We start from the raw sequence: 19,056 nt of genomic DNA on the forward strand, positions 1-19,056 counted from the left end.
AGGATGCAGTGACCAACCTGAGAGACACTGATTCACCCATTCTTCTCCTAACCATGGCTCTGCTCCTTGCTCCAACTTGAAGATCACCTCAGGTTTGGTAACGCAATGGCCTGGTAATGGGAAATAATGGAGGACTTAGCCAAACTGCAAAGTAAGGTCCTTTTCCGAATGACAACAGCTCGGTTTCAGAAGCTGGATAATGAAAGAGCCTATCTGAATCTTTCATTAGAGAGGGTTGACACATTCTTCACATGGAATAGCATTAAACCTTATAAATGTGGGGCTGGGCACAGTGGTTCACACCTGTAATCCCAGCACTTTGGGAGGCCGAGGTAGGTGGATCATGAGGTCAGGAGATCGAGACCATCGTGGCTAACACAGTCAAACCCCGTCTCTACTAAAAATACAAAAAATTAGCTGGGTGTGGTGGTGGACAACTGTAGTCCCAGCTACTCTGGAGGCTGAGGAAGGAGAATGGCATGAACCCAGGAGGCGGAGCTTGCAGTGAGCTGAGATCGTGCCACTGCACTCCAGCCTGGGTGATGGAGTGAGACTCCATCTCAATAAAAAAAAAGAAACCTTATAAATGCTTCCTATATTTACCAACGTGGAAGTAACTGTTGCTTCTGGGGGTTACTGGGAAGCTTCACTCACTCAATGATACCAGGCTGCTGTAGGTCTCCAGCATCATGTCCCTGTACAGCGTCCTCTGAGCATCATCCAGGTCCTGCCACTCCTCCCAGGTGAAGTGCACGGCTACCTCCTCAAAGGACCCTAACCCCTGTAATAGCACATTTCTCCTCAAGTCATCAGCCCAGGGTCACAAGAATAGGAATGTCAGAGTTCATTCTTCTGTAGCTGCATGTCTCTTATGTGTATCTTACATAAACTGTAGCTTCTCTGTACTCTATATGGAGAAAGAACAAGCACAGTAGAAGTATCCTGCCACTATAATGTTTTGTTAATAAAATAGATTACAGAGTTTACCTTGTAGATGTAGAATCATCCTTATTGTGAAAGATAAAAGTAGGAATAAAATTCTGCTGTAATCTGGTATGATGACGAAAATTATAAATACATACCTGGAACAATATGATAGATGAACTAGTAGAGACATAAGTTTAATGTTGACTGCAGTAAGAAAAGAGAAAATATAGTTCTATATTGTATTAGAAGGTTGCACTTCATTGAAAAACCAAAGATGCTTAGTACTTCCATGTGAACTGTGTGTTCTCACGACTATGAGGCAACACCGGAGCCTAGTCATAAGGACAGGAAGAACACATACCACATTAACGGAACTGCACCCAGCATGCTGTCTAGGTGAATGACCCTGGGCTGTGATGAGAGAGAACACAACACTGAAGGAACTGATTATGGAGTGAGTCTGCACGTAAATATCTGACCTAACTCCAAACCTTATTTTTAAATTATTTATAAATTAAAATAATGTACACAAGCATCTGAACATTTCCTTCCTCATGCCCAATGACTGCTTGTGTCCACCCTAGGGTGAACACTCCTATTTCCCTAACCACCTGGTATAAATAATGTGTAAATCTGTGTAACATTTACACTCATTTGTGAGTGTAATGTGTGTAATACATACCTGTAAGAACAAGTATGTTACATAACCAAATATGCATTTTAACAGTCACCCAGAGGGAGAATGGGTAAGGACTTTGGGGAGACTCAGAGGAGAAGAAAATAGAGTGATAGATGATCACATTCATCCTATCACAGAGCAGTAAGAATACAGAACAGGGAAGTAACCCTTAAAAAGGAAAAGGGGAAAAGAAAAAGAATTTGGTGCTAATTTGCTGTGCAGAGGGTAAAGTGGGGAGTTTCACTTCCAGATGATGCAGAATCATGTCTAGTGAGGTACTGGTACTGCAAATTTAGAAAATTAAAAATATGATTGCCAGAAGTGACACAGACTTAGATCATATTGGAAACATCTGAGGTACTGTACGTGGGGATGTCCAACTAGCAACTGGGTATACAATTCGAGTTCAGAAAAGATATCTAAGCAGAAGATAAATATGTGGAAAGTATCAGAATTTGTAAGGTACTTGTAGTCATCACAGTTTAAGAGATTGAAAGAAAAAAGTAACAAATGCAGAATCTACAGAAACACTGACCAAGAGAAACTTTCTAAGACTATTCTACAAATAAAGCTCAGTGTTAATAAGTATACTAATGTAATCATATTCATAGTTCTATAAAGAAAAATTCAATTTTGCACATAGACATACACAAGGTACTTTTAGAACCACATTCCAGGTTTCCATTTCTGCATGTAAGAAGCTTGAAAGTCATCATTCCATCTTAACAACAAACGAAAAGCAGAAGAAACGGAAAAATCAGCAACTCTTCTTGGATCTGTAAGGGAGGGAGAACACAGGACAATCCACTGCCCCAGGATTCGAGATATAGACAGGGAAAAAGAAGAACAGAGATTCACTAGCAAAAACCACCATGGGAACCAGTGCAGGAGTAGGAAATTCTGAATTGTAACTGACAAATTGCGAGAGGTTCAGTGTGAACAACTCCAAAAGTTAAAAACTCTGGGGGGACCCAGTCATAGGGGTGACTCCACAGTATTGTGAAATTTACCTCTAGGAGCTTAAACAGGCTCCTACAGTAAATATTGGAGGTAACTCCCTTCCTGCTTCCACCTGCCCTCCTGCTTCCACCTGCAGGCAGGAGCGGAAAAGGCAAATCATTCTGAAATACGAAAGAGCACTGCATTGTTTCTTACCAGGCCTACGCTGGGGAGAGACTACTTCACCAGAGTCCAGGCCTGCCCTCAAAGAAACTACTTCACCAGAGCCCAGGCCTGCCCTCGGGAGAGACTACTTCACCACAGCCAAGGCCTGCCCTGGGTAGAGACTACTTCACCAGAGCCCAGGCCTGCCCTGGGGAGAGACTACTTCACCAGAGCCCAGGCCTGCCCTCGAAGAAACTACTTAACCAGAGCCCAGGCCTGCCCTGGGGAGAGACTACTTCACCAGAGCCCAGGCCTGCCCTCGGGAGAGACTACTTCACCAGAGCCCAGGCCTGCCCTGGGGAGAGACTACTTCACCAGAGCCCAGGCCTGCCCTCGGGAGAGACTACTTCACCAGAGCCCAGGCCTGCCCTCAGGAGAGACTACTTCATCAGAGCCAAGGCCTGCCCTGGGTAGAGACTACTTCACCAGAGCTGGGCCTGCCTTCAGAGAAACTACTTAACCAGAGCCTAGCCTGGGGTGCTATTGACAGCTTCAACGACCTAGGTGAAGGGAAACACCCAACTCCAACCCACTCTAGCCATCATGTCCCACCTAAAATAGAAGGAAAAAAAAAGAGCAACATTTGTGAAGTTCACAGTTCATAAGGAAGAATAGCTCATGAAAAGAATAAGCCCTATTGATGGGACTACAGCCCACTTTGGCTATGGTCTACAAGTTTTTGTCCCCCCAAATCATTATTTGGAAGCCTGACCTCTAAATTTACTGCAAGATTTGGAAGATACAAATTCAAGTGATTGCCAAGGTTGGACTATTGGGAGATACCTGTTTTGATGACAAACACTGAGACCACACAATCAACCAGGCCAAAGTTATCTAGAAAAATGAGCTCACACACGGAAAAGTTTGGAACCTAGCTGTTCCTACTGTGTTTTCCAAAACTTAGTGATGTCTGCCTTATAGGTCTCATGCTGCTCTCAAGTACACGCATGGTAATCCTTTCGTTTAAGTAGAGACACTCCCAGCACCAAACTCACCCCAGAGAAAAGGGCCACCCAGACCATCCTGCTGCTGGATCTCACTCTGTCACCCAGGATGGAGTATAGTGGCAAAATCATAGACCACTGTAACCTCATGGGCTCAAGTAAATCCTCCCTCTTCAGCCTCCTGGGTAGCTAGGACTACAGAAGTGTACCACTATCCCAGCTAATTTTTTGGTTGTTGTTTTGTAGACATGAGGTCTCACTGTGTTACCCAGGCTGGTCTTGAACTCCTGGCCTAAGGCAGTCTTTCTGCCTCAGCCTCCCAAAGTGTTGGGATTGAAGACATGACCTACAGTGTGCAACTATATAACATTTTCTATATTCACTTATATTTCTATGAACATTTAGGTTGTTTTAATATCTTGCCATAATTCATTTTCAATTTACTTTTGTGTATGGTGTAAAATATGGGTCCAATTTTTTGCAGGTAGATAACCAGATTTACTGAAGAGTTTGTTTTCTTGTGTGTATTTGTATGTATTTGTTGAAAATTAGTTCACTCAGGCCAGGTTGACTGATATATTTCTGACCTCTCTATTCTGTTCCATTGGTCTATGTGTCTGTTTTTATGCTAGTATCATTCTGTTTTGATGACTACAGCTTTGGTAGGTAGTTTAAAATCAGGAATTATAATGCCTCCAGCTTTGCCTTTTTACTCAAAATTGCTTTACTCTTTCATGATTCTAAACGAGAATTTTTTTCTATTTTTGTGAAATATGCTGTTGAAATTTTGATAGAGACTGATTTGAATCTGTATATCACTTTGGGCAGTATGGATGTTTAAACAAACCTTTTTCAGGAACACAACATATTTTTGTTTTATTTGTGTCTCCTATAATTGCTTTCATTAATATTTTACAGTTTTTGATGTACAGATCCTTCACTTTCTTGGTTATATTTATTCCTAAATACTTTGACATTTGTTAAATGGATTTATTTCTGGATTTTTGTCAGACATATTGTTAGGGTACAGAAATGCAAGTGGTACTTTTGGTACATTGATACAATATCCTGAAATGTTACTTAATTAGTTTATTAGTTCAAAAAGTTATTTGGTGTAATGAGGAGCACAATGGACTGTCATTACACATTAAATGATAGCTTATGTTAGTATATCACAGTGCCCCAAAATGTGATCTGCTGTATTTTTGCTGTTACAAAGTCAGTCGCATTTTTTAGTCCTAGTATTTTTTCTTCTAAAATATTTTTGTCTGTCATTTGCTAATAATGTGTATCCTCTGCTTACTGTTCAATTGTGCTACCCATTTATCTTCAAGCCCAGTTAGTCCAACTTTCTAATAAAATTTCTAACAATGGTATGTTCATTTATTGTAAACCTAAATAGTAAATTTGTATGATAGTTTTACAGTTACCAAATAGGATTTAAAACATGTCAATCTGACACTACTAATGAATCTCTGGGTTCCTAATTTTAAACTCTTATGTATCACATCTATTAAATATGTATGTACAATGGCTTAGAATCATGCCTAACATATCGTATGCACTAAGTATCAATCAAACCAATTTTTAAAATTATCGTCTTCATACTATTAAAAATGATTTAGAGAGAAGAAAAAGATACAGGTCATATACCTGGATCTACATAAAGGAAGAGCAGTAAAGAAACAATAAATGAGGGTATCTTAACCAATCTACATATTATTGTGTACAAATATATACAATTACATACACATGCATGATTATGTGTGCTTATATATAGTTGAAATGAATGATGACAGTGACACAAGGGACAGGAAGATGGAAAAGAAAAATTATGTTAGAAGACAGTCACACTATTTGTGAAGTGGTATAGTATTATTTGAAACTGGACTTGTAAGTGCATATTGAAACCCTAGGGCAACTAGTATAAAAAGTTTAAAAATATACAGCTATAAAGAAAATACATGCTAAGAAAGAAGAGAAAATGGAATCATAAAATGTTCAGTTAACATCACAAAAGGCAGAAAGAGTGGAAGACAAAACAATATGGGAATAATAACAATAACAAATATGGCAGATATTAATTCAACTATATCAATAATCACTTTGAATGTCAATCATCCAAATGCACCAATTAAAACAGATTGTCAGAGTGGATCAAAATACAAGACCCAACTATATGTTGTCTACAAGAAGCCAATTTTAAATATAAAACCACACATTAATTAAAAGTAAATAGAGAAAAACATACAATGCTAACAATAATCAAAAGAAAGCAGGAGTGGCCAGGTGTGATGGCTCATGCCTGTAATCCCAACACTTTGGGAGGCTGAGGTGGGTGGATCACTTGAGGTCAGGAGTTTGAAACCTGTCTGGCCAACATGGTGAAACCCCATCTGTATTAAAAAAAAAAAGTACAAAAATTATCTGGACATGGTGACAGGCACCTGTAATCCCAACTACTTGGGAGGGTGAGGCAGGAGAATCGCTTGAACCCAGGAGGCAGAGGTTGCAGTGAGCTGAGATTGCACCATTGCACTCCAGCCTGGGCAACAAGAGTGAAATTCAGTCTCAAAAAAAAAAAGAGTAACTACATTTCACACAAAGTAGACTTCAAAGAAAGAAAGTTATCATGGATAAAGAATGGTACTTCATCATGACATAGCAGTTAACCCTCCAAAAAGATGACAATCCTTAATGTCCATGCACCTGACAGCAGATTGTCAAACGACATGAGGCAAAAACAGAACTAGAAGGAGAAATAGATGGATCCACTGTCACAATTTGAGACATCAGCACCCTCCATCAGAAACAGATCTAGCAGGCAGAAATTAGTAACAATATAGTTGAATTCAATATCAATATACATCAACTGGATACTGACAGAGCAGGAGCACCCATCACCTCAGACAAACACTACCACTTTAAGTTCCAGCTCCCTTCTTAGCCTCATGAATTTCAAGGAAATCACTTCTCTTCTAACTACAAGCAGCCAGAAAGAGCAGACAGTAAAACACCGATAAGACAGCTTGGGCCCAGACGGAGGTGGGGGGAAAGTCTCTTGGGTAAAGTTTAACTGCCAAACTTCACCCTCATACAATAGGCCCAGTAAAATAGTGGGCCTTAGTAAGCACATTCCTTTCCCTGCAGGTGCACTAAGATAGAAAATCTAAAAGCAGACTCAGGGGAAATGCCTGCAGCTGCAGAAAGATGTATGGGGACAGACACACAACTCTCCCTCCCAGATAAGCGCAACACAGACACAGAAGCAGTCCAAGCCTTAATCAACTCTCCCACCCTGAATCCTTAAAAACTCTTAGTCTGTAAGAGAGTGTGCCTCTGACCTCACTTGGCCAGAAGGCGTCTCTCAGGTTTGTTTTCTCTAAAATAAATCTGTCTTAACTGGCAAGACACCTTTCATGTTTCTCTCCTCTTTCTTTAATTCTTACAAATACAATTCTATTTATAGACTTCATCCAACAACAGTAAAATATACATTCTTTTTAGGCTCAATAATCACCAAGATATATCACATTGTGGACCATAAAATACCCTTTAACCAATTTAAAATAACAAATCTTGCCATTTGCACTCTTAGACCACAATGAAATCAAACTTAAAATTAGCAATAGACAGAGAAGTGGAAAATCTCTAAATACAGTAAAATAAAAGAACCTCTTCTAAATAATGAATGGATCAAAGAAGAAATCTCAAGAGAAATTAATATTTTATTTTATTATTTATATATATTTTTAGAGACAGGGTCTCACTGTCACCAAGGCTGGAGTGCAGTGGTATGATCAAAGCTCACTGCAGGCTTGAACTCCTGGGCTTAAGCAATCCTCTCACCTCAGCCTCACAAGTGGCTGAAAATACAGGCACATATCTCCCTGCTAACTTTTTAAAATTTTCTTGTAGAGACAGGGTCTTGCTATAGCTGCTCAAGCTGGTCTCAAACTCCTGACCTCAAGTAATCTTCCTGCCTTGGCCTCCCAAATCTCAGCCTCCCTGGCTGAGATTACAAGTGTGAGCCACGCCTAGCCTAATAAGTATTTTCACTAAATAAGAATGAAAATAAAAACACAACTTATCAAAATTTGTAGAATACAGCAAAAGCATGGCTTAGAAGAAAATTTATGGCATCAAATGCATATGTTAGAAAATAAGAATGATATAAAATAAAGGAAAAAATGAGCAGATTAAACTCAAAGTAAGAAGAAAATAAATTATTGCAGAAATCAATGAAATTGAAAACAGAAAAATCAAGAGAATATTATTAATGACAAAGCTGGTTCTTTTAAAAGGTCAATAAAATTAAAAACCCTATAGCCAGGCTAAGAAAAAAAAGACAGAAACTAATAATATCAGAAATGAAAGAGGGGTTACCACCACACATCCTGTGGACATTAAACAGATAATAAGGAAATACTATCAACAACTCTGTGCACATATCTGATCATCTAGTTCAAATGGATCAATTCCTTGACAGACACAATTTACTGAAACTCACACAAGAAGAAACACACAATCCGAATAACCTATTATTTTAATAACCTTCAAAACAGAAAGTACCTGACCCAGATATATTCACTGATAAATTGACCAAATATTTCAGGAAGAAATTATACCCATTTCCCATAATCTATTTCAGAGGATAGAGGCTGCTGAAATACTTCCTAGTTCATTATGTGAGGCCAGCATTATTCCAATGACATTTCAAAATAGAAAATCACAGACCATGATCTCCCATGAAAATATATACAAAAATCCTCAAAAACACTAGCACATCAAATCCAACAATATATAGAAAGAATCATACACCATCGCCAAGTGGGATTTGTTCTGGAGATACCAGGCTGGTTCAACATTTGCAAATCAATTAATGTAATTCATTACATCAAGAGACTGAAAAGGAAAAATCACATGATCAAGCTAAGAGGGGAACTTCCTGAAATTAATAAAGAATATCTACAGAAAACTACAGGGAACATCATACTTAATAATGAGAAACTCAAAGCTTTTCCACAATATCAGGAGGAAGAAAAGGATGTACTCTCTCATCACCCCTTTCAATATCATACTGAAAATACTAGCTAAAGCAATTAGGCAAGAAAACACAATTAAAGGCATACAGCTTGGGAAGGAATAAATGAACTTTGTTCACAGATGACAGGATTGTCTATACAGAAAATCTAAAAAATTAAAAAAAAAAAGAAAAAAGAAAAAAGACCAAACCGAAAAAAAAAAAACCCTCCTGGAACTGAAAAGCAAGATTACAGAATACAAGGTTAAAAGAGAAAGTCAATCACTTTCTAATGCACCAGCAACAACCAAGTGCAATTTGCTATGAAAACACAGTACTGCTTATATTTAGCACCCAAAAGATGAAATACTTATGTATAAATTTAACAAATGTAACAGGATCTATATGAGGAATACTATAAAACCTTAATAAATAAAATAAAAGTAAACCTGATTCTAAAGTTCACATGGAGAAGCAAAAGACCAAGAATAGTCAATTACTGAAGCACAAAGTTGGAAGACAAACACTACCTAACTTTAAGCCTTATTCATTAATCAAAATGCTGTGGTATTACCCAAAAGTAGGCAAACATAACAATGGAACAGGATAAAGAGCCCAGAAATACACCCACCTAAATACACCAAACTGATACAATAAAGCAAAGTTGCTGTTTTCAACAAATGGCATGGGGACAGCTAGAAATCCACATTTAAAAAAACAAAAAACCAGAATCTAGACATAGCTCTTATGCCATCACAAAAATTAACTCAAAATGGATCATAGACTTCAATGTAAAATACAAAAGTATAAAACTGTAGAAAATAACAAAGGAAAAAACATAGACAATCCTGGGAAAGGAAATGACTTTTTAGATATAATAACAATGTCAAGATCCATTTTAAAATGATTCATAAACAAGACTTCATTAAAATTGAAAACTTCTGTTCTGCAAAAGCCAATGTCACAAAAATGAGAAGAAAAGCCACAGATTTGGAGGAAATATCTGCAAAAGACACATCTGAGAAAGAGAATGTTCTACAAAACATAGGATAGACTGTTACACAAAACATCTGAGAAAGAGACTGTTCTACAAAACGTCTGATAAAGAGACTGTTACTCAAAACATCTGAGAAAGAGACTGTTATACAAAACATCTGATAGAGACTGTTACACAAATCATCTGAGAAACAGACTGTTACACAAAACATCTGAGAAAGAGACTGTTCTACAAAACATCTGAGAAAGAGACTGTTACACAAAACATCTGAGAGACTGTTACACAAAACATCTGAGAGACTGTTAATACCAAACATCTGATAAAGAGACTTACACAAAACATCTGAGAAAGAGACTGTTATACAAAACATCTGATAAAGAGACTGTTACACAGAACATCTGAGAAAGAGACTGTTCTACAAAACATCTGAGAAAGAGACTGTTACACAAAACATCTGAGAAAGAGACTGTTTTACAAAACATCTGAGAAAGAGACTGTTACACAAAACATCTGAGACTGTTAATACAAAGCATCTGATAAAGAGACTGTTACACAAGACATCTGAGAAAGAGACTGTTATACAAAACATCTGATAAAGAGACTGTTACACAAAACATCTGATAAAGAGACTGTTACACAAAACATCTGATAAAGAGACTGTTACACAAAACATCTGAGAGACTGTTTACACAAAACATCTGAGAAAGAGACTTTTAAACAAAACATCTGATAAAGAGACCATTACACAAAACATCTGATAAAGAGACTGTTCTACAAAACATCTGATAAAGAGACTGTTATGCAAAACACTCCAAAGACTCTAAAAATTCACATCTGATAAAGAGATTGTTATGCAAAACACTCCAAAGAGTCTTAAAACTCACATCTGATAAAGAAACTGTTATGCAAAACATTCCAAAAACTCTTAAAACTCACATCTGATAAAGAGACTGTTATGCAAAACATTCCAAAAACTCTTAAAACTCTACAGTAAGAAAACCACCTAATAAAATAGACCAAAGACCTTAACAGATACCTCACCAATGATGAGAAACATATAGGAAATAAATATATAAAATAATGCATTATCTTGTGTAACATTAAGATAACATATTAAAATAATGAGATACCACTACATACCTAGTAGAATGGCCAAAATTGGGAGCACTGACAACAACTGACAGTGAGAATGCACAGCAACCAGAACTCTCATTCAGATTGTGGAAATGCAAAATGGTACAGTCACTCAGTTGGAGGACAATTTGGTTGTTCTTACAAAAGTAAACATATTCTTACCATATGATCCAGCAACTGCACCCCTTGGTATTTACGCAAAGGAGGTGAAAATAAATGCTAGCATAAAAACCTGTAAACAGGGATTTATAGCAGCTTTATTCAAAAATAACTAAAATTTGGAAGCAACCAAGATGCCCTTCAGTAAGTGAATGGATAAACTATGGTACACACAATGGAACATAATTCAGCACTAAAAAGAAATGGGCTATCTTGTCCTCAAAAGATGAGGAAACTTAAATGCATATTACTAAGTAAAAGAAGGCAGTCTGAAAAGGCTGCTTACTATACAACTGCAACTATGTAACATTCTGCAAAATGATGGAGATGGTTTGCAGGGTTAAGGGGATGATATGTAATAAACAGGAAGAGCAGGGATGACTTTTAGAACAAAGTGTTCTGTGAGGTACTATAAGGCTGGATACATGTCATTATACATTTACTCAAACCCATAGCATGTAAAACCACAAGAGTAAACCCTAATGTAAACTATGGCCTTTGGACAACTATGATGTCTCAATGTTGGTTCCTCATTTTAACAAAGGTACTACTATGGTGAGGGGAGGAGTTGAAAAGGGTGAAGGCTACATATATATGTGGATCAGAGTATATGGGAAATCTATGTACTTCTTAATTCTGCTGTGAAATTAAAACTGCCTTAATAAAGTATATTTATTTTTAAAAAGAATCTAACCATCTAAAAACGTTTTTAATAATAAAAATTAAATGAATATTAAAAACCACTTCCCCATTTGTAATAAGAACTCTCAATAATAATGAATGCATAAAGAAAATGTGGTCTATACATGCAATGAAATATTACTCAGCCTTAAAAAGGAAGAAAACCTTGCCATCTGCAAAAACATGCACATACCAGAAAGATATTGTGCTAAGACATAAGCCAAACAGGAACAAAGTATTATATAATCCCATCTGCAATAGTCTACATGTATGTATTCCCCTCAAATTCCTATGTTGAAATCTAATCATCAAGGTGATAGTATTAGAAGGTGAGGCCTCAGGGGAGTGATGAGGTGAGGGCTCTTCCCTCTCGAATGGACACGGAGTGCATTCATTCTCTGCCACTCTTTTGCCTTCCACCATGTAAGGATGCAGGAAGAAGTCTCTCACCAGGCACCAGATGACAGTGCCTTGATCTTGGACTTCCCAGCCTTCAGAACTGTTAAGAATAAATTTCTGTTCTTTATTAATTTCCAAGTCTGAAGTATGTTGTTGTTCCAGCACAAATGAAGCCATGCTTCCTGTACAGCCTGTGGAACTCCATGTATATAAAAATGTAAAACAGTTAAACTTACAAAAGCCTAGAGCTGAATCATGGTTACCAAGGGCTGATGGGGAAGGGTAACTGGGGAGGTATTGGTCACAGAGTATAAGTTTTAGTTATGCAATGAGTAAGTTCTAAATATCGAATCTACAGATCAAAGCATATAGTTAATATGGAATTGCATACTTAAAAATGTGTTAAGAGGATGGTATTGTTTCGATTTGTTTACTTGCCCAAATCTCATGTCAAATTGTAAGCCTCAAGGCTGGCTGGAGGAGGGGCCTGGTGGGAGGTGACTGGATCAGGGGGCAGACTTACCCCTTGCTGTTCTCGTGTTAGTAAATTTTCATGAGATCTGGTTGTTAAAAGTGTACACCACCTTCCCCTTCACCACCCACTTCCTCCTGCTCCAGACACATAGGAAGTGCCTGCTTCCCCTTCATCTTACACCATAACTGTAAGTTTCCTGAGGCCTCCCCAGCCATGCTTCCTGTACAGCCTGTGGAACTGTGAGTCAATTAAACCTCTTTTCTTTATAAATTACCCAGTCCCAGGTAGTTTTTTATAGCAATGGGAGAACGGACTTATACAGAGAATATATCTTATGTCAAATGGTTATATCCCAAAAGGGGCAGGGAGCAGGGGGAGAAACTCGTGGAGGCAAAGGTTGTTTATCGCACTGTTTGTGGTGACGGTTCCATGGGTGAATACTTATCTCTACAGGTAGGTATATTTTGCATGTGGAAGGAATGTAAATAATTTGTAGCCCGAGGGAAAACTGTGTTTTATTAAAGACTGCTACAGATTCTCACTATTCCTCTTATTGAGAGGTAGAAGCTAATTAGTCTCTAATCTAATACCGTGTGTAAAGGAAGAGAGAAGGATGTAATTTTATTTTGGATTTGTTAAGCTTGAGGTGCCTTCCGGACAGCTACAAAGAATCATTCAATGGAGAGTTGAACCTGTGGTCTAGAGCAGTGATCCCCAACCTTTTTGGCACCAGGTTTTGTGAAAGACAATTTTTCCATATACCAGGGTGTGAGGGGGGATGGTTTTGGGATGAAGCTATTAATCAGGCATTAGATTCTCATAAGGAGCAGGCAACCTAGATCCCTCACATGCATAGTTCACAATAGGGTTCCTGCTCCTATGAGAATTTAATGCTGTCATTCATCTGAGAGGAGGCAGAGTGCAGGCAGTAATGCTTGCTTGCCTGCCACTCATCTCCTGCCGTGCAGCCCAGTTCCTCACAGGCCACAGACTGGACCGGTCCATGGCCTGGAGGTTGGGGATCCCTGGTCTAAAGTCTGGAGAAGTCCATGCTGGAGAGAAACACAACTGCTACGCCACAGAAAGCAGAACTGGTAAAAAACGAAGAACCAACAACAAAAAAAGAACTGCACAGTGGGACGGATGGGGAATTGGATGAAACAACTGGATAAGCTATGTAAAGGAGAAGTAGAAGAATTCAGGAAAAAAAGACAAGCAGCATCAGTGAGATCATGATAGAAACTAACACAGAAGAATTTCCAGGAGAAGATAATGAACAATAATTTGAAATGCAGGAGTCCCCCCTTATCCATGGGGGATACATTCCAGGTCCCCTAGCAGATCCCTGAAACTGTTTATAGTACCAAACCTTATATACACTATGTTTTTTCTTATATATACATACCCTTGACAGTTTAATTTATAAATTAGGCACAGTATGATATTAACAACAATAAAATGGAACAATTATAACAACATACTATATTAAAAGTTATAGGAATGTGGTCTCTCAAAATATCTTATTCTACTGCATTCAACATATTCAAAATATCAAAATATTCAAGATAGTCAAAATATCTTATTGTCTCTTCTGTCTGCAGTTGACTACGGGGAACTGAAACCACAGAAAGCAAAACTGTGGATAAGGGGGATTACTGTACGGCACAAGATTCAAGTAAGGCAGACTACAGAACAGCCATTGGGGTTGCATATAATTTAGGTTAATGGTGAGCATTAGAATAAACCAATTAAGACTACACTGAATGAAAATGCAAGTGAGCAGTGGAAATATTTGTCAGAAAATACAATTGTGAAAAATCTGCTACAAATTCTCCATGTACAGATGAATTGACAGAAACGTATGGGGGGTTAGTTAAGGACCTGTGGTCAACTCAATCCTCCAGATGTTCTAAGTTTTAGCCATGAATCAAGTAGGGCCTTGCAAAAGCCATCTGGGACTGCTCTGTTTCAGCAACTCCAGAAAAACCTCATTACGGGAGTTATGCTTTAGCACTAAGTGACTGTTTCTACCACAAAATGCTAAAAGTGTTTATTTCCAGGTTGGCAGTAAAAAAAAACTTTTCACTACACCATTTCTGTGACCAATGCAGTCAGTGTTCCAGACTTTGGTGAGAGCAAGTCTTCCTGTCCCATGAGAATGCAGCATGCACTCCTTCCAGGTTCCATTCCAATCATGTAACAAATGTGACTGCCTTTTTGTTGCAGCATCAGAAAGACCAGAGACACATTTGTACTCAAGTTCCATGGCTTATAACCTGCATATGTCTACATGCCAGAATTATTTTATTTATGTGCATTTCCTTTAACCTGAACTTTACTTATTTCTATTTTTTCATTTTAATCCGCGGGTGGACTCCATAAAGGCAAAAAATACAATGTAAAACAAAGTGAGGAATATATAAACAAATGACTCACCAGAGATTTATTCATCGTTTGTTGATCGTGGAAATGCACAGAGCACTCTGGAAGCATAGCTGGGAGAACAGTCGAATGGAGTGGGTTAAGCAGAGAACCGATGTGGCTTGGTCCTAGATTCTCTTGCCCAAAACGCTCTACACAATAGCTGGAAAAGACTAAAACAACAACAAAACCTCCCTGTGACAGAACAGTCATTCATGCCTCAATAAGGGACAACAAATATCCCACTGAAGATGTACCCACAAGAACATTAATTAGTAGAGATACATACAATTTATTTTGGGATTAATGAAAACATGTATTACCTACTGATTAAGAGACAATTAATTTATCCAAAGAAACAACGTAATAATTTAAACCAAAGAAATATACATTTAGTCTTCAATGAAATTAATATTGTAGAAATATAATTCAGCTGCATTATCTATTTCACTACTAATATGGAGATTCTACATGATTCCATATAGGTGTTTCCACTAGAATACATCTTGCTTTTATACCTTCGCATCATTGAAAGGATTCATGTTTTATATATCTATGCATCATTGAAAGGATGCATCTTTTATATACCTACTCATCATTGAAAGGATGCATTTTTTATATACCTAAGCATCATTGAAAGAATGCATCTTGCAACCCAACATTTTTTGCCCACAATTATATAGGGGGAAAAATGTACATATTGTATATTTATTGGGATATACTGTTTTAGTAATGTTTCCTAGTGACAAGTCTCCCTGTATCTAAGACCTCATAGAGTGTGTTCTCATAATGAATGGGGCTCTGGCATTTGACTTGCTTTGGCCAATGGGACATAGAAAATATGATGAAAATATATGTTGGAAAAGTACTTGCCCACTGCTGCTTGCCTTCTTGGACAAGCGTCAGCATGAAACACCAGACATGTGAGTGAGGGCACCAGATGACTAAAGCCTCATTTGTGATCCAGACAACATTAGCAAAGGAAATGCCCAGGTGAACACACGCCAAAATGTGAATCAACAGAACTTCTATCAAATAAAGCGGTCACTTCTTTTTAAGCCATTGAGTTTCGTTGGTTCTTTACACAGAAAACAGTAACTGATACACCTAAGCCACCAGAACTCAACGTTTTTAAGAAAATCATGTGAAGGAGATAATGTGAAATTACTTGTCAAATACAATCACTAGAACATCACAACCTCATGTAGAAGTTTTGCAAATCACAATAAATGCCAACTTGATGGAAATCAGTGAGACTGCTGGTGCTAAATCATAAAAAGCAACTCTTTGCATATTAGTAAATTGCGTTTTAAGGTTCTTTACATCATAAAAATGTCTGTTGACTTTTAAAAAAATACATAAAAAGGATCTCTTACAAAGTGAGCATTGTACTGTATTTTACTTACATTTTAAGATACTGGTTGGAATAGAAGTGAGACACTGTCTAATCTTTCCTTTTTAAGTATGTAAAATATGCTATTGTTTTCCTACAGAATTTATAATTTCCAAGAACAGATTACTGACACTGAGCAGGAAACACTTGTGTTATTGTCCTTGAGGTCACATAATTCAAAGAAAGAGTTGGGGATAAAAAGGAAAAGAGATGGTTACGGAAATGTTTCTGATTGGTTGATTGGTTGGTTGGTTGGTTTTGAGACAGAGTCTCATTCTGTCACCCAGGCTGGAGTGCAGTGGCACAACCACAGCTCACTGCAACTTCGCCCTCCTGGGCTCAAGTGATCTTCCCACCTCAGCCCCCCCAAGTAGTTGGGGCCACAAGTGGATGCCAACACAACCAGCTAAATTTTTTTTTTTTTTTGTAAACACATAGGGTCTCCCTATGTGACCAAGGCCAGTCTCAAACTCCTGGGCGCAAGCGATCCTCCTGTCTGGCCTCCCAAAGTGCTATGATTATAGCTGTGAGATACTACACCCAGCAAGGGAACGTACTTTATTATTATTTTTTCCAGTGGGAGGGGTGAGCAGGCAGGGAGGGGCTAAGGAAGTACTTTAAAGCAATGTTTGTTCTTAGTTGACTTCAGTGTCAGCAAAAATCTAAAAAAAAAAAAAAAGTTTTGACTTAATTGGGGCAAAATGAGTAACACTAGCCAAAAAGTCAGGATGCATAACATCTGTATATCATGTGACCCTGGCAAGTCACAGCTCCTCAAAGCCAAATTTTTTTCATGTTTCTCATAAGGTAGAAATAGTTTGGCTAACCCTTACTGAACTACCAGGAAGAGCTACCAGGATAGAGGGAGCTTCGGCATATCACTGGAAGCTGAATTTCGTGACAGGCTTTTTTTTTTTTTTTTTTGAGAAACAGAGTCTCGCTCTGTTGCCCAGACTAGAGTAGGGTGGCACAATCTCGGCTCACTACAACCTCCGCCTCCCCAGTACAAGTCATTCTCTTGCTTCAGTTTCCCAAGTAGCTGGGACTATACAGGTGTGCACCACCACGCCCAGCTAATTTTTGTATTTTTTAGTAGAGACAAGGTTTCACTATATGTTGGCCAGGCTGGTGTCGAACTCCTGACCTCAGGTGATCCTCCTGCCTTGGCCTAGGCTACTTTTAAGAAAGTTCAGCCACTGGAAACAATGAGAAAAGATTGAAGGAATGAAAATGTCTTTACAGAGTACTCCAGACAGATCCTCTCAGGTATAACAGGATATTTTTCCACCGAAGACCACACTATTAAGTCCTCTCCAATAAGTAACATCTCTTTGGCCCCTGCCTGTCATTCGCAGCCAAACTCCCCTCTTCCTTCTGAATGTTGGTCCAAACCTTCCGCTACCACCCAGTGTTTGAGAGCTATTGGATAAGGTCTTATCAACCAAATCTGGGCCATTCTGGAGAGTGGGAAAATAACTGCTTAGGTCATACAAACTGGAATCTTCACCTGTGACACTTCCTCTGCTTTGAAGTACCAGTGAGAGGGTTAGTCCAAAGAGGTGTTCTTTTAGGTGGGATTCCTAAAAGGCGCCCTCCTCCAAACTCTGTAACACCTACTTTATTACAAAGAAAACAGGACCATCATCTGGGACCCCCAACTTCCCTAGAAACCAGATCTTGTATAAACTCCTATAAACTAAAGCCGGGATGGGATGCGTAGGAAGGGGACACAAGCAGAATCTTCACTTGCTGAAAAGACACCGGGAAACCCTACTAATACACTCGCCAAGTAGTAGGACGGTCGGTGTGCACGCGCTTCATACTCCTCGTCTGGGAATGAGGGGCATCTCCCTAGAACTTCCCTATGCTGACCTTACAAGGGCGTGCATGGAACGCCGCACAAGGTCCATGCAGTGCGGGAGCGCAGCCTCCCCGTAGACCTCCCAGGCTCGGGTGGCCTGCAGACCCTGTCCCCGCGCCACCGGCTTCGCCCACCCGCTCCGGCGTCTCTGGAACTGGCTTCAGTACCGGGATCCCACGCCCGCCCTCCCAGCAGCGCCGCCCTTTCAGCCCCAGCCTGGGTCCGCGGCCCGCATCTGCGCGTCAGGCCCCGCCCCCCTGAGATGTGCCCAGGCCTCTGCTCCCACCAACTGTGGCACGTCAGCCCCGCCTCCCTATGGTGCCTCCAAGCCCGCTGTCTCCTCTTTCATCCTACCACCGACCTGCAGGAACGAAGAGACTCCAACCCCAGAGCTTCCAGAGCACCCTCTCCATTGCGGGAGGAGCCGGAATTCTCTAGCTGAAGATGGCGGACGTGGGCGGGGCTGCGCATGCGCAAAGAGCCCTTCCCGCCGTCCTGTGCTGGTGACGTCATTGGAAGCCAAGACTGCATTTCCCACAGACATTGCGGTATTGAAGCGGGAAATTCTGTTCCAAGAGGGAGCCGAGGATGGTTCAGGATTGGTGTCTATCCGCCTGACAGACGTGGAATCTGGTTATTAAATCCTGGTTTGACAACCAGGCACGTTGCAGGAATATTGGGAAAATTCGAACGCGGACCAACTAGTCAATTATATTAGCAAGTAATCTTACTTTTTTTTTAGTTCTAAGTGTTGCTGTCACAGAAAAAACTTTTTTTTTCTTTTTAAACGGATTCTCCC

The 19,056-nt window shown here is 39.3% G+C and overlaps 1 protein-coding gene across 8 annotated transcripts in view; it reads right to left on the bottom strand.

Moving 5' to 3' along the window:
* The window catches only part of LOC134760828 (zinc finger protein 717-like), a 38,759-nt gene extending 20,038 nt beyond the window's left edge, over positions 1–18,721 (bottom strand). For 2 of the 8 annotated variants that reach the window (XM_063720838.1, XM_063720836.1), the window contains exons 1-2: positions 18,619–18,719; positions 15,019–15,176 (exon numbers count right to left, since the gene is read on the bottom strand). The gene's annotated coding sequence lies outside the window, so the exon portion shown is untranslated. Of the gene's footprint in view, positions 1–17; positions 111–654; positions 908–15,018; positions 15,177–18,611 lie in introns of all 8 variants that reach the window. The other 6 variants (XM_063720835.1, XM_063720833.1, XM_063720840.1 and 3 more) reach the window with 6 other exon arrangements.
* Positions 18,722–19,056: the final 335 nt, after the last annotated feature.

This window comes from Pongo abelii, chromosome 22 (assembly GCF_028885655.2).
Source record: "Pongo abelii isolate AG06213 chromosome 22, NHGRI_mPonAbe1-v2.0_pri, whole genome shotgun sequence".
NCBI lineage: Eukaryota > Metazoa > Chordata > Mammalia > Primates > Hominidae > Pongo > Pongo abelii.